Source organism: Kogia breviceps, chromosome 11, assembly GCF_026419965.1.
Source record: "Kogia breviceps isolate mKogBre1 chromosome 11, mKogBre1 haplotype 1, whole genome shotgun sequence".
NCBI classification, from domain to species: domain Eukaryota; kingdom Metazoa; phylum Chordata; class Mammalia; order Artiodactyla; family Physeteridae; genus Kogia; species Kogia breviceps.
The window spans coordinates 99,467,495-99,483,119 of NC_081320.1; positions in this window are offsets into that span (position 1 = coordinate 99,467,495).

Sequence of the window (15,625 nt, forward strand, 5' to 3'; positions counted from 1 at the left end):
CTAAGACCCAGCTACACTCAACAACGAGCAAGCTACAGTACTGGACACCCTATGCCAAACAACTAGCAAGACAGGAAGACAACCCCACCCATTAGCAGAGAGACTGCCTAAAATCATAATAAAGTCATAGACACCCTAAAACACGTCACCAGATGTGGTCCTGCTCACCAGAAAGACAAGATCCAGCCTCTTCCACCAGAACACAGGCACCAGTCCCCTCCATCATGAAGCCTACATAACCCACTGACCCAACCTTAGCCACTAGGTGCAGACACTAAAAACAATGGGAAATACAAACCTGCAGCAAAAAGGAGACCCCAAACAGTAATTTAAGCAAAATGAGAAGACAGAGAAACACAAAGCAGATGAAAGAGCAAGGTAAAAACGCACCAGACCAAACAAATGAAGAGGAAATAGGCAGTCTACCTCGAAAAGAATTCAGAGTAATGATAGTAAAGATGATCCAAAGTCTTGGAAATAGAATGGAGAAAATACAAGAAACAGTTAACAAGGACCTAGAAGAACTAAAGAGCAAACAACCAATGCTCAACAACACAATAATGAAATAAAAAATTCTCTAGAAGGAATCAATAACAGAATAACTGAGGCAGAAGAACGGATAAGTGACCTGGAAGATAAAATAGTGGAAATAACTACTATAAAGCAGAATAAAGAAAACAGAATGAAAAGAATTGAGGACAGTTTCAGAGACCTCTGGGACAACATTAAATGTACCAACATTCGAATTATAGGGGTCCCAGAAGAAGAAGAGAAAAAGAAAGGGACTCAGAAAATATTTGAAGAGATTATAGTTGAAAATTCCCAAATACGGGAAAAGAAAAAGTCAATCAAGTCCAGGAAGCCCAGAGAGTCCCATACAGGATAAATCCAAGGAGAAACATGCCAAGACACATATTAATCAAGCTATCAAAAAGAAAAAATATTAAAAGTAACAAGAGAAAAAAACTCAAACAAATAACATACAAGGGAATCCCCATAAGGTTAATAGCTTATCTTTCAGCAGAAACTCTGCAAGAAGGGAGTGTCAGGACGTGTTTAAAGTGATGAAAGGGGAAAACCTACAACCAAGATTGCTCTACCCAGCAAGGATCTCATTCAGACTCGACAGAGAAATTTAAACCTTCACAAAGAAGCAAAAGCTAAGAGAATTCAGCACCATCAAACCAGCTTTACAACAAATGCTAAAGGAACTTCTCTAGGCAGGAAACACAAGAGACGGAAAAGACCTACAATAAGAAACCCAAAACAATTAAGAAAATCGTAATAGGAACATACATATTGATAACTACCTTAAAAGTAAATGGATTAAATGCTCCAATCAAAAGAAATAGACTGGCTGAATGGATACAAAAACAAGACCTGTATATATGCTGTCTACAAGAGATCCACTTCAGACCTAGGTACATATATAGACTGAAAGTGAGGAGATGGAAAAGACATTCATTGCAAATGGAAATCAAAAGAAAGCTGAAGTAGCAATTCTCATATCAGGCAAAATAGCTTTAAAATAAAGACTATTACAAGAGACAAAGGACACTACATAATGACCAAGGGATCAATCCAAGAAGAAGATATAACAATTGTAAATATTTATGCACCCAACATAGGAGTACCTCAATACATAAGGCAAATGCTAACAGCCATAAAAGGGGAAATTGACAGTAACACAATCATAGTATGGGACTTTAACACCCCACTTTCACTAATGGATAGATCATCCAAAATGAAAATAAATAAGTAAACACAAGCTTTAAATGATACATTGAACTAGAAGAACTTATATGATATTTATAGGACATTCCATCCAAAAACAACAGAATACTCTTTCTTCTCAAGTGTGCATGGAACATTCTCCAGGATAGATCATATCTTGGGTCACAAATCAAGCCTTGGCAAACTTAAGAAAATTGAAATCATATCAAGTAACTTTTCCGACCACAACGCTATGAGACTAGATATCAATTACAGAAAAAAAACTGTAAAAATGCAAACACATACAGTCTAAACAATACACTATTAAATAAACAAGAAATCACTGAAAGAATCAGAGGAAATCAAAAAAATACCTAGAAACAAATGACAATGAAAACACGATGTCCCAAAACCTATGGGATGCAGCAAAAGCAGTTCTAAGAGGGAAATTTATAGCAATACAATCCTACCTCAGGAAATAAGAAACATCTCAAAAAAAAAAAAAAAACAACCTAACCTTACATCTAAAGCAATTAGAGAAAGCAGAACAAAAAACACCAAAGTTAGCAGAAGCAAAGAAATCATAAAGATCAGATCAGAAATAAGTGAAAAAGAAATGAAGGAAACAATAGCAAAGATCAATAAAACTAAAAGTTGGTTCTTTGAGAAGATAAACAAAATTGATAAACCATTAGACCGACTGACCAAGAAAAAAAGGGAGAATATTCAAATCAATAGAATTAGAAATGAAAAAGGAGAAGTAACAACTGACACTGCAGAAATACAAAGGATCATGAGAGCTTACTACAAGCAACTACATACCAATAAAATCCACAACCTGAAAGAAATGGGCAAATTCTTAGAAAAGCACAACCTTCTGCAACTGAACCAGGAAGAAATAGAAAACAAACAAACAAACAAAAAAACCCAGACCAATCACAAGCACTGAAATTGAGAATATGATTAAAAATCTACTAAGAAACAAAAGCCCAGGACCAGAGGGCTTCACAGGTGAATTCTATCAAACATTTACAGAAGAGCTAACACCTATCCTTCTCAAACTCTTCCAAAAGATAGCAGAGGGAGGAACACTCCCAAACTCATTCTATGAGGCCACCATCACCCTGATACCAATACCAGACAAAGATGTCACAAAGAAAGAAAACTAAAGGCCAATAGCACTGATGTACATAGATGTAAAAATCCTCATCACAATACTAGCAAACAGAATCCAATAGCACATTAAAAGGATCATACACCATGATCAAGTGGGGTTTATCCCAGGAATGCAAACTTTTTTCAATATACACAGATGAATCAATGTGATACACCATATTAAAAGACTGAAGGAGAAAAACTATATGATCATCTCAATAGATGCAGAAAAAGCTTTTGACAAAACTCAACACCCATTTATGATAAAAACCCTCCAAAATGTAGGAATAGAGGGAACTTATTTCAACATAATAAAGACCATATATGACAAATCCACAGCCAACATCATTCTCAATGGTGAAAAACTGAAACTATTTCCTCTAAGATCAGGAATAAGACAAGCTTGTCCACTCTCACCACTATTATTCAACATAGTTTTGAAAGTTTTAACCACAGCAATCAGAGAAGAAAAAGAAATAAAAGGAATCCAAGTCAGAAAAGAAGTAAAGCGGTCATTGTTTGTAGATGACATAATACTATACATACAGAATCCTGAACATGCTACCAGATAACTACTAGAGCTAATCAATGAATTTGATAAAGTAGCAGGATACAAAATTAATGCACAGAAATCTCTTGCATTCCTATATACTAATGATGAAAAATCTGAAAGAGAAATTAAGGAAACACTCCCATTTACCCCTGCAAGAAAAAGAATAAAATACCTAGGAATAAACCTACCTACGGAGACAGAAGACCTGTGTGCAGAAAACTGTAAGACACTGATCAAAGAAATTAAAGATGAAACAAACAGATGGAGAGATATACCATATTCTTGGACTGGAAGAATCAACATTGTGAAAATGACTATAGTACCCAAAGCAATCTACAGATTCAATGCAATCACTATCAAACTAACAATGGCATTTTTTTCAAAGAACTAGAACAAAAAATTTCACAATTTGTATGGAAACACAAAAGACCCCAAATAGCCAATGCAATCTTGAGAAAGAAAAACGGAGCTGGAGGAATCAGGCTCCCTGACTTCAGACTATACTACAAAGCTACAGTAATCAAGACAGTATGGTACTAACACAAAAACAGAAATATAGATCAATGGATCGGGATAGAAAGCCCAGAGATAAACCCATGCACATATGGTGACTTTATTTTTGATAAAGGAGGCATGAATATACAATGGAGAAAAGACAGCCTCTTCAATAAGTGGTGCTGGGAAAACTGGACAGCTACATGTAAAAGAATGATATTAGAACACTCCCTAACACCATACACAAAAATAAACTCAAAATGGATTAAAGACCTAAAGGTAAGGCCAGACACTATAAAACTCTTAGAGCAAAACATAGGTAGAACACGCCATGACATAAATCACAGCAAGATCCTTTTTGACCTACCTCCTAGAGAGATGGAAATAAAAACAAAAATAAACAAATGAAACCTAATGAAACTTAAAAGCTATTGCACAGCAAAGGAAACCATAAACAAGATGAAAAGACACCCCTCAGAATGGGAGAAAATATTTGCAAACGAAACAACTGACAAAGGATTAATGTCCAAAATTTACAAGCAGCTCATGCAGCTCAATATCAAAAAAACAACCTAATCCAAAAATGGGCAGAAGACCTAAATGGACATTTCTCCAAAGAAGATATACAGATTGCCAACAAGTACATGAAAGGATGCTCAACTTCACTAATCATTAGAGAAATGAAAATCAAAGCTACAATGAGGTATCACCTCACAGCAGTCAGAATGGCCATCATCAAAAAATCTACAAACAATAAATGCTGGAGAGGGTGTGGAGAAAAATGAGTCCTCTTGCACTGTTGGTTGGAATGTGAATTGATACAGACACTATGGAGAACAGTATCGAGGTTCCTTAAAAAACTAGAAATAGAACTACCATACGACCCAGCAATCCCACTACTGGGCATATACCCTGATAAAACCATAATTCAAAAAGAGTCATGTACCACAATGTTCATTGCAGCTCTGTTTACAATAGCCAGGACTTGGAAGCAACCTAAGTGTCCATCGACAGATGAATGGATAAAGAAGATGTGGTATATATATACAATGTAGTATTACTCAGCCATATAAGAAACAAAATTGAGTTATTTGTAATGAGGTGGATGGACCTAGAGTCTGTCATGCCGAGTGAAGTAAGTCAGAAAGAGAAAAACAAACACCATATGTTAACACATATATATGGAATCCAGAAAAAAAAAAAAAAGGTTATGAAGAACCTTGGGGCTGGGCAGGAATAAAGACACAGATGTGGAGAGTGGCCTTGAGGATATGGGGAGGGGGAAGGGTAAGCTGGGACAAAGTGAGAGAGTGGCATGGACATATATACACTAGCAAATGTAAAATAGATAGCTAGTGGGAAGAAGCTGTATAACGCTGGGAGATCAACTTAGTGCTTTGTGACCACCTAGAGGGGTGGGATAGTGAGTGTGGGAGGGAGATGCATGAGGAAGGGGATATGGAGATATTTGTACAAATACAGCTGATTCACTTTGTTATACAGCAGAAACTAATGCAACATTGTAAAGCAATTATACTCCAAAAAAGATGTTAAAAAAATATGAATTGGCCTTTTCATTTTCTAGAGCTGCCATAACACAATATCACAAACTTGCTTAAAAACTCAGAAATTTATTATTTCACATATCTGGATGTCAGAAGTCAGAGATCAGGTTGTCTGCAGAACCACGCTCACTCAGGACTCCAGTGAAGGATCTATTCTAGATTCTTGGATTGTGGCAACTTAGCTCAAGTCCAATGCATGTCTATATCCAAATTTCCCCTTTCTATGAAGACATGGATCGTATCGGATTAAGGGTTCACCAAACTTTGTCATGACCTTAGATTAATTATCACTCCAATGACCTTAGTTCCAAATAAGGTCACACTCTGAGCTACCGAGGCTCAGGACTTAAATATATGAAAATTTTGTATGGGGACACCCATAACCAGAATCTTCTGGACTTTTTCCTTCTGGTATTTTCCATATGTCAGTAATCATTGTCAAAACACATCGATAGATACGAAGGCAGTTCTTAAGCCTGAAGACTGCTTGATTTTATTTACTGGTCTCTGAATTCTAACCACCCATTGTCTCATAACTATATGGTGATTTCCTTGGGACCATGTGAAGCAGCAAATTTTGCATGGAAACCTTCAAATTGTTTCTTCATTGTATTTCATGCCTGCATAGAGATTAGCTAGATTTAACATGAATTTCTCTCACTCTTCTATTATTTTGCTCAAAGTCAGGCAGAAGTAGACAATACTCATGAACTGTTGGGACACGGGCTTCTTGAGTTTTATTCCTTTGTATTCCTTACACTTGTCCCATATTTTGGTTCAGCCTCTACCAATAGATCCTTATTCCAGGAAGCATTCAGAAAGATCAGAAAAAGGGAAAACATACTTTTTCCCTTTAGGGAAGTGACTCCAATGTCAGGCAGGTTATTTCCATTCTCATCTGATTGGTCACAGCTAGTCTGATTAGTCACAGGATACCCCTGATAGTAAGATGGCTGGGAAATATGGCCTTTACCAAGGTGGCTATGGGCCCAAATAAAAATTACTCTACCATGGGAGTAAGAGAGAATGGATTTCAGGGGACAAGTGTCAGCCACTGTCACAAATATGCACTTTAAATGCAGACCTTCAAATCCCTTGTTCAAATAAAACAAATTAAAGGGAAAGGAAACTAGATGGAACAATGGGGCTTCTACTTGATGGATACTCTGGGCTCAAATCTGAACTCTGATCCCAAGTGAGTCATCTTGGGCAAATACTTCCCTTCTCTGGTGTTTCCTCACCTGAATTATAAAGGGTTGGACTAGAATATCATTTTCCAATTACAATTCTATGGAATAAAATATCTTAAATAAAATAGCCATATTATGACCAAGAATTTTTATATACAAAGTTAGAAAGTGATTAACACTATATTAGTGATTCACCATCAATATTCTGATAATCTTTCTATAGATAACTTTTAACCTGTCATATGTTTGGGTGTGTGTGTGTGTGTTTCACAGAATACTTCATTGCTCAATGATCTATTAACCTCATGTGAAACTCAATGCGGGGAACATCAAACTAAATGGCTTATAAAGTCGCTCCCTGCTCTAATGTTCTGTGATATTGAAGTACATCATCAAGCTTTTGCCACCCTTCAACATCTATTTAATTATTTACTAGATGTGTTTATAGCCTCCCGTACCTGAAGTTGAGTTAAGCAACCTTACAACAAAAGGCCGTTAAATAAGGCTCTATATCAACAACAGATAGTGAAATAAAAAAGCAAGGCCAGTTTATATCTTAACATGAATTGAAGTGTCAAATTTGTTGGCTGGGTTGGCTAGTTACATACTTAAGCTCTGGGGGAATAGAGCCATATGAGTTTGGAGGGAAATGCTGAAGTCACATGAGACCTGTCACTAGGGGAGGAAGTGAGAGGAGGGTGGTTGGAGGGAGCTGGCCCAAGAGACCCCTCAGGCAGGCAGAGAGCACGAACCCCTGCAGGGCACACTGAAAGACAGCAGTGCAGTCCAGGCAGGAGGGACAGCCGACTTCCAGCCTCCTCGACAATTTTGCTTAGGCCTGGCTTTGTGTGTGTTTAAATCATTCAGATAATTGCTGTAATTCTGTGCTTAGCTTGGCTGCTGAGACCCTTGGTTCATGAATATTCATAAGATCTATCCACACTCCACTATTACTTAGATTTTCCTAGACAGCTTTCATGCTGAGACTGCCAGCATGTTTGTGCTGGGGATGCGGATGGCAATAATTTCTTGCCTGGGTGGAAACTTCCCTGTGCTCACCCATCCAGGTGGTGATAAGAAAAGGCAAGCTTGCATAAGCTGACCCTGCTTCTTGGTAGCTTTTGGTCTAATACACTGATTATTTCACTCATTGTTTACTGAGCCCTGTGTCCGGCACCTTGCTGGGTGCTGGGGTTCAGGCACAGGAGACAGGTGAGTACCAACCTCAAAATGGGTGCATGTCCTGGCGACCAGGATAGACTTCTTAAGAAACCATCACAGCATAATGATAGTTTTTAAAAGAGATTGAGCTTAGAATGCCATAGATTTGAGAAGTTTAGACAAAGTGCACAAAATCATAGTTGGGAGTGGGTGAAGTCAAGATTAAGAAGGAATTGTTTCTCACAGGATTCAAATACCTACAGAAATGTTGAAACTAAATCTTGAAGAATGAGTAACAAGATCCCAGGTAGATGAGGTTGAGGAAGGTGGTTTAGGCTGAGAAGACATCAGGGATTCCACAGAGGTGTGAGCCTTGTACGTCTTGGGTCTGAATGAAGCCCAGGAACTCTAGATGAGAATGGCCCTGGAGAGGAGGTGGAACCAACAGTACAGTGCTGTATATTCCTGGTCTGGTTCTAAGGAATTGGGGTTTCATCCTGAAGGCAAGGGAAATCACTGAATGGTGGTAAAGAGAAGCACAGACATTTGGAAAATCATTTGAAGGGTGGATGGAAGGAGAGGCAGCAGTGGATGGCTTTTAGCTGAGGCTACAGCAAATATATAAAAGCCTGACCATAGCCAGGCTGGATCAGAGCCAATCACACACAGACAAAGCACGTGTTCATTTTACCGTTGTGATACATGGACATTCTAAGTACGGCTTCTTCTCCACCGTCCCCTAAAAATGAGACCTTAAACATCTTAGCACCTCACAATTCAGCACAGAGATTAATTTCACTTTGTGATTAAATCCCAGGACTGGAAGACAGACACATTAAAAATTGCTTATCCATTCAAGCCACAACTCAATTTATTCTAAAAGGACCATCGTGACCACAGAACCTTATTTTTGTTGGGACTTAGTGCTCTTTCTCTCTCATTTGCTGGCAGAACTGCATTCAATTAAAAGTATATTTAGAACAATATAGTAAATCATGTAGTTACAGCTGAATTGGTTGCTAGAAACCATTTATAGATAAGTATATGGGAATATACATTTGCGTTACAATAAACGTTTATGAAAAAACAGCACTCTTGGGGTTAACTCTGGGATCAGTGTGGTTGTATGGGGAGCTGAGATCATTTCTGCATTATTTTATATACTTTCTCTGTTTGGGAAAAAATATGTATGTTTCTAATAAACTAACAATATCTTCAAGTTTTCTTTTCTTTTTTATCCAGAAAAGATACATTTTGATTTGAAAGAAACTTAGAAGGAAAAATATATAGGACATTGTACATGATTGGATACGGCAGGGAGATAAAGAAAAGCAGCACATGGGTGATTCTTTGGTTTCTGGTTCCCACGGTGGTGCCATTCATAATAGGGAACATAGAAAGAGGACTGAGAAAACAATGAGAACCCACAACAAACTTGAAGTGTCTTCAGATACTTGAATTTAAAACCTTAAGAAGGGCTTCCCTGGTGGCGCAGTGGTTGGGAGTCCACCTGCCGATGCAGGGGACGCGGGTTCGTGCCCTGGTCCGGAAAGATCCCACATGCCACGGAGCGGCTGGGCCCGTGAGCCATGGCCGCTGGGCCTGCGCGTCCGGAGCCTGTGCCGCACAACGCGAGAGGCCACAACAGTGAGAGCCCCGCGTACCAAATAAATAAATAAATAAATAAAATAAAATAAATAAAACCTTAAGAAGTTACAGGTTCTCTTCATTTGAATTCCAGAGAAAAAATTATGTTGGGAATTTTAATTTAGGAATCATCTGACCATATATGCTCATTGCCGTCCTAGGGAAGGAGATAATCATTCAAAGAGTAGGGAGTGAAAAGTAGAGAGGACCTAGAATTGAGCTTTGGGGACACCAAGACTTAATGGGAAAATAAAGAATGATTAACTGGTCCAAAGGAAAAAAAAGGCTGAGACCAAGGAGCCACATCTTAGACAAGGGAGTGCTTCTGGAAGGATTAATCTTTAAGCTGACTCTTGGGATCTGTCCTCCTTTGGGGACTGCACTACTCACCTGTTTGCAGAGGAGCTGAGTAGACGTTTAGATGAAGATCCTTCCTTAGAGAAACAACTGGAGAGCATGCAAGCTGGAGCCGCTGTTGCAGAGACTTAGAACAGGAGAGACTGTCAAAAGTCTCTGAGTAGTTTTTGTCTTGGTCCTGGTTTGGGTTTCAGAGAGAGATGGGGAGAGAAGGGGGGGGCAGGGAGCACTTTGGATGAAAACATAAAATGCACTCCATTAAAACTGTTTAAAATATCTAGAAACAATTCCAGGCTCTACGAACACCTTTAGGACGGACTGTGACACAAAAACAAGGAGAGGTATCTCCTCACTTTTCTTCACACCACATTATTGCTCTTCTACCTCAGCCAAATCAGCCTAGCAATGAAGGTACTCAGTGAAAGGAAAACTTATTTTCAGGGAAGTGTAGTTATCAAACAGGGATGGCAAGGGACTTCCCTGGTGGAGCCATGGTTGGGAATCCACCTGTCAATGCAAGGGACACAGGTTCGAGCCCTGGTCTGGGAAGATCCCATATGCCGTGGAGCAACTAAGCCCATGTGCCACAACTACTGAGCCTGCACACTAGAGCCTACAAGCCACAACTACTGAGCCCACATGCCACAGCTACTGAAGCCTGAGTGCCTAGAGCCCATGTTCCACAACAAGAGAAGCCACCATAATGAGAAGTCTGTGAGCCGCAACAAAGAATAGCCCCCACTCACTGCAACTAGAGGAAACCCACGTACAGCAATGAAGACTCAATGCAGCCAAAAATAAATAATTAAAAAAAAAAACAGGGGTGGCAGTTCCCAACACAAGTTGATTTAGTGCCCACAAGACTGGGTCATGTCCACTTGCAACAAAGGAATAAAGAAGAATTTTCGGTGGTCAGCACATGGTCCCCTATGGATGGACCAGAGCAGAAGAGGCAGGGGATTGTTAGGTGTAGAATGGATACATATTCAAGAGGTACCCCCTCACCTAGAAAAGCCAAGGCAAGAGTGCTATGGACATTATTGTGCTGCTGCATAAAAAGTTTACGAAAATGGTAATAAAATTGGTAATATTACATATACAGGACACACTTTTGTGTTTAAAGTTGATTTAAACTAAAAGGCTTATGTTAACTATTTTTGAACAAAGTCCACTCAAAAAGTTGCTCACATGGTCCAAGATACTGCGGGTTTCATTCATATTGTTTATTAACACACCTGCCATTCTTTCTAAGAAAAGATGGTGGACCTATGTAAGACCATAAAACCACAGATTTTTGCCAAAGAGATAACTACAACAGGTCATGAAAGCTTAAGGCATTCATGCTATAAATTCAGGGTTGTCAAACTTGAGCCCACAGGTCCAGTTGGACCACTGTCTGTTTTTGTAAATAAAGTTTTATTGAGGCAAAGACACCCTTGTTAGTTTATGTATTGTCTAATACAATGTTTTCAAGCTATATTGAATGGCTGTTATGTCAACTATATAGTTTCAAAGCCTAAAAAATTCACTCTCTGGCCCTTGACTGACTTCTTTATTGTAAAGATAAAAATCATCATCCTTTGTCTGTTAGTTGTTTGTTTACAAATTAGCAACCACACCTTACTAGGGAGATCCGGCTGACCTCCTATATTCCAGAAGCAGCTGCCTCCCCAAGTTTACATGTAGTAAATTTCACACTCTCACCCATCTCTATGGCACAGATTTTGCCTGTATGATGAAAAGTGTATTCTAGTTTACACTGCACCCTCACCCCCATCCTGCATGCTGACAAAGCGTGACTATGCAGTCAGTCTTTCCCATTAGAGCCATTCATTGCCAAGGTGAACGCTGATGGCTCTTTGGGAGACCTCTTAGTGCAATAAAACTGCCCTAGTCCTTAATCAATTTCATGCAGTGAGTTTTCCAAGGCCCATTTCCCTCACTGTGAATGGACTTCCCCACAGGGCATCAAATTTCATAGAACTACCATATGAGAGAAGTCAATCAGTGAAAAAAATAAGTGCTTTCTAAAAATGCAGATTTCTGGGACTCACCCCAGATCCTTTAAATCTTTTAGAGGGAGCCAGAATATCTGATTGCGGGGAGGTGCAAAACCTCATGATCCTGTTGTAGATTTCTAATCCGTATTTTGAGAAACACTGATCCATAGAATTATTTTCAGCCAGACTACTTCACAGCTCTGTGAACACTCGGCTTGCTTTACATTCCATTTCTCAAATCATTCTGTAAGCTTCTATTTCTCTTTCAAAGCTGGAGAATATTCAAGCCGTGTGAGATACAGTGTTGAAAAGGGTTTATACCAGTTGAACTTTGTGTTATTATATTTGTTTCATGCGTTTAATTCCTGTTGAACCTTAAGTACAGGCAGCTGGATCCCTCTTCCAGGTACTATGCGTCACAAATTATTGACATATTTTCTCTCTGTTAGATACCAGAGCCCAGCTGTACCAGAACTAACATATCTCCCACCTACAATAGCCTCTCGTGTGCCTGGGTGACCACTACTGAAGATGTGAAAGGATAAATTTGGAGGGGAGTTTGCTGTCCTGAGCTGCAGGCGAGCATTCTTTGTAGCTTGGCTAATTAAAGTATATGAGAAGTGTTTTCTTCTAGATTAGACAGATCTAAGTTTATTTCCTGGGAGAGAGAAGAAGTAACACAGAAACTTAGTGATTCATAAAAATTCTTGTTGAGGTTTTATATAAGCATGGAAACTCGACTCCCATGTGGTTTCGCTAACAGGGAACTCACACCTCAATGACTACTAATCCCAGAAAATGGTCAGTAATATCTGTCTTACCTACTTAATTGTCACAATTTTAAATTCCATTGCTTTACCACCTCTAACATTAATGTAACCAATATTGATTAAGTGTATTTTAGTATAACGGGTATCAGAGTCAGCAGGTAAGGGCTTCAGAAATTAAGACATACTCTTTGCTTTCTAGGTGCTTGTGGGTATAAACAAGCACTTAAAGAGTAAAGAACTGATTATACTGTGTCAGGAGGACAGGGGCGTACATTTCAGTCTTCCTATTGGCTTGAAAACCAGAGGTGAGGAATAACCATGTCTTGGTATTTTTTCTCTACCGTGGTCCTTGTCATCTCCCCTAGTCAGGAACATGTGCACAGCGCACATTGTCTTGAGTTGACTGGACTCGAATTTACCATTTTCATTTTAATGGATTGGATAAGAGCCATAAAATCTGTTTTCCCAAAGGATAATTAGCTGTTTTAGGTAAGTCTTGTCACTCATGTTTTTCAGTGTTGAAAATGTGTTTTGCCACCTTGGAACTCAGCTCACCTCCAGGTAGAGGAAGAGAGGAATTTTAGCTAGTTCCCTCTCCCACAGCAGTGTTCTCAGCTATCCCACTACCCTTTAGGAACACTTGTATTCTTGAATGTTCTACCCTCTTGGATGTTTCCTTCTCTCTCTAACTTCATCTTCAATAATCACTTGTCCTCTGACTAGTTTTTCCAGAACTCACTCAGTGAATGGTAGGGTAGTATAACAGATTGATGATCGGAAAATCTAATGAAAAGAGTACAGTGTTCTCACATTATACATTTGCTTTTTGACAGGAACTTTTGGAAACAAAAGTTCTTTAGCAAACAAACATAAAACAATTAAAAGGACACATTTTAGGAAAGTAAGAAAGGCGTTTTCAGATAGGTCTTTAATGCCCACTTTTACACCAATCTGTCTATTCTTACTTGGGATTAGAGAGCCTTAACATCTGGTTTTAAAGGTAAAAGTCAGAATTTTTAAAATTTGGTTTATCTTAAAAAAAATGCCTATAGCTTTTTTTTTTTTTTTTTTTATCCTGAGGACCTTGCTTATCCATAGTATAGTGTCATATCTTCTAATAGAAAGAAAGTAGTCTTGAAAGAGTCTAGATCTAACTTTTATAAATCCAGTCTTTTTTTTTCTTATTCTGTTATTTGTTTTTTGTAGTAAGTTTCCTCAGCAATAAATCTTGCTCCAAATACCCAATATTTTAAAATGTACTAAATATCACACATTATATGATTTATATAAACAATAATATATAGTAAAATTTTAATATATAATAGATCCAATAAAAAGCATCTCATTCTCCTTGTCTTTACATCCTTATCTGATGTTATGGCATGCATTCAATTATAGGACTGGGAAGTCCTCACTGAATTTCAGGTGGCATCTAATTTTCATAGGTGAACAGCCCCACATTCTTAGATGTGAAGAGGTTTCCCAAGGAAGACCTGGGGTAGATTATAGGTCTCCTGGCTCTTGGTCCCATTTTCCAGATCCCAGGCAGGCAAGGGAATGTCCTGAGTTGATAGAGTCAGGCCTGAGCAAGGAGATGGTACCGGACGAAGTGCAAAGGCAAGTGTGAGAAATGGACTTCCCAGATGCCAGGTGTGAGCTGGCGTTTATTAGCTTCGTCACCTTAGAAATGACTTAGACCCCCTCTGTCTCATTTTCTTTCTCTGCAAAGGTAGAGAATACATGTATAGTTGCTCTAGAAACCACTGCAGTGTTGTACAGGTGAGAACTAATCTTATTACCATTCTTATTATTCTATGTAAATAATATTAATTAGTAGTTGCTGGACCCAGTGGATATTGTTGTGCAGCCTCTCCGAGTAGGCAAAGCTCTCAGCAGATGTCATCTCTGTCGTGCTCACACGTCTTTTCAGGAGTAATGGCAGCAAGAGTTTATCAATCTCAATTTACAGATGGGGAAACCAGAGCTGCGCCTTTCCCCCTGGCTGTGCTGACTCAGCGGCTTGTTAATGCCCGGGTCAATGCTTTGGGCTTTAAATCACAGAGAGAGAGCCAGAGAGCCCCAAATTGATCGTGCCACTTCTTTAAACCACCATGGAATTGCGTGTTCCTGGAAGTTTTTAATTCAATATGGAGTGAGAAATTTATATTCCTCTAGCATATATCAAATCAAAACGAATTTTTGGAGGAATGATACCCCAGATCCTGGTGAAGGCACAGCTTCCTCATTAAATGAAAATTAGTGAACTAGGGAATAGATAATGACAACACATTATTTAAATAGCAAGGCAGTTGGCTCAGAGGGTAAGAGTCTTATCAAGGGCAAGCTTGTCTTTACCCAGGTGCAGAGTCAAACCAAATGCTGCACTGATGTAAGTATATATAACTTTCCATTTGTCAAAGAACAAGAGGATTCTTTTCACTGCCTTTACTCTGGTCCCAGTGTGTTTACATCGATTCTCTTCATGAGCATGGTGAGGCAGATAAGACAGCCAGCATCCTGCTCATTTGATGCATGAGACGGTGAAGTAGCAGGACAGTCAGGGGCCTTCTGCATGGTCGAGAGCCTCCTTAGTGCCATAGCAAGACATTCTGCACTTCCTGCCTCCATGCTTTCGGTTTTCCCAAGCACTCTGCAGCTCGAACCCTGATCTGCTTCCCAGTCAGGATTCAGAAGGGCTCCTGAGCATGGCTGACACCTCCTATTACTTTGTAGGGCTCTACAGTGGTGCCCTTGCCTGTAGCATCACGGGGTGCACATGTCTGTTAGATTTCCACTCCATGTGCTTCCCAGGAAACCAGAGTGATGGGGGTGGCATTTCATCTTTTTACACTGTATTTTGAACTCTCAGTCCTCGAGATTTGAATGAGTTGCTGGGCCTTTGGCTAGGCCCCAGTAGGTGCTTTCCTCCTCAAAAATCCTCAGCTTTGTCCTCAATAAAACCTCAGGGCTGCTCTCCGGAAAGGATACCCAATGTGAGCCATTCAAGGAGCTGAATAAT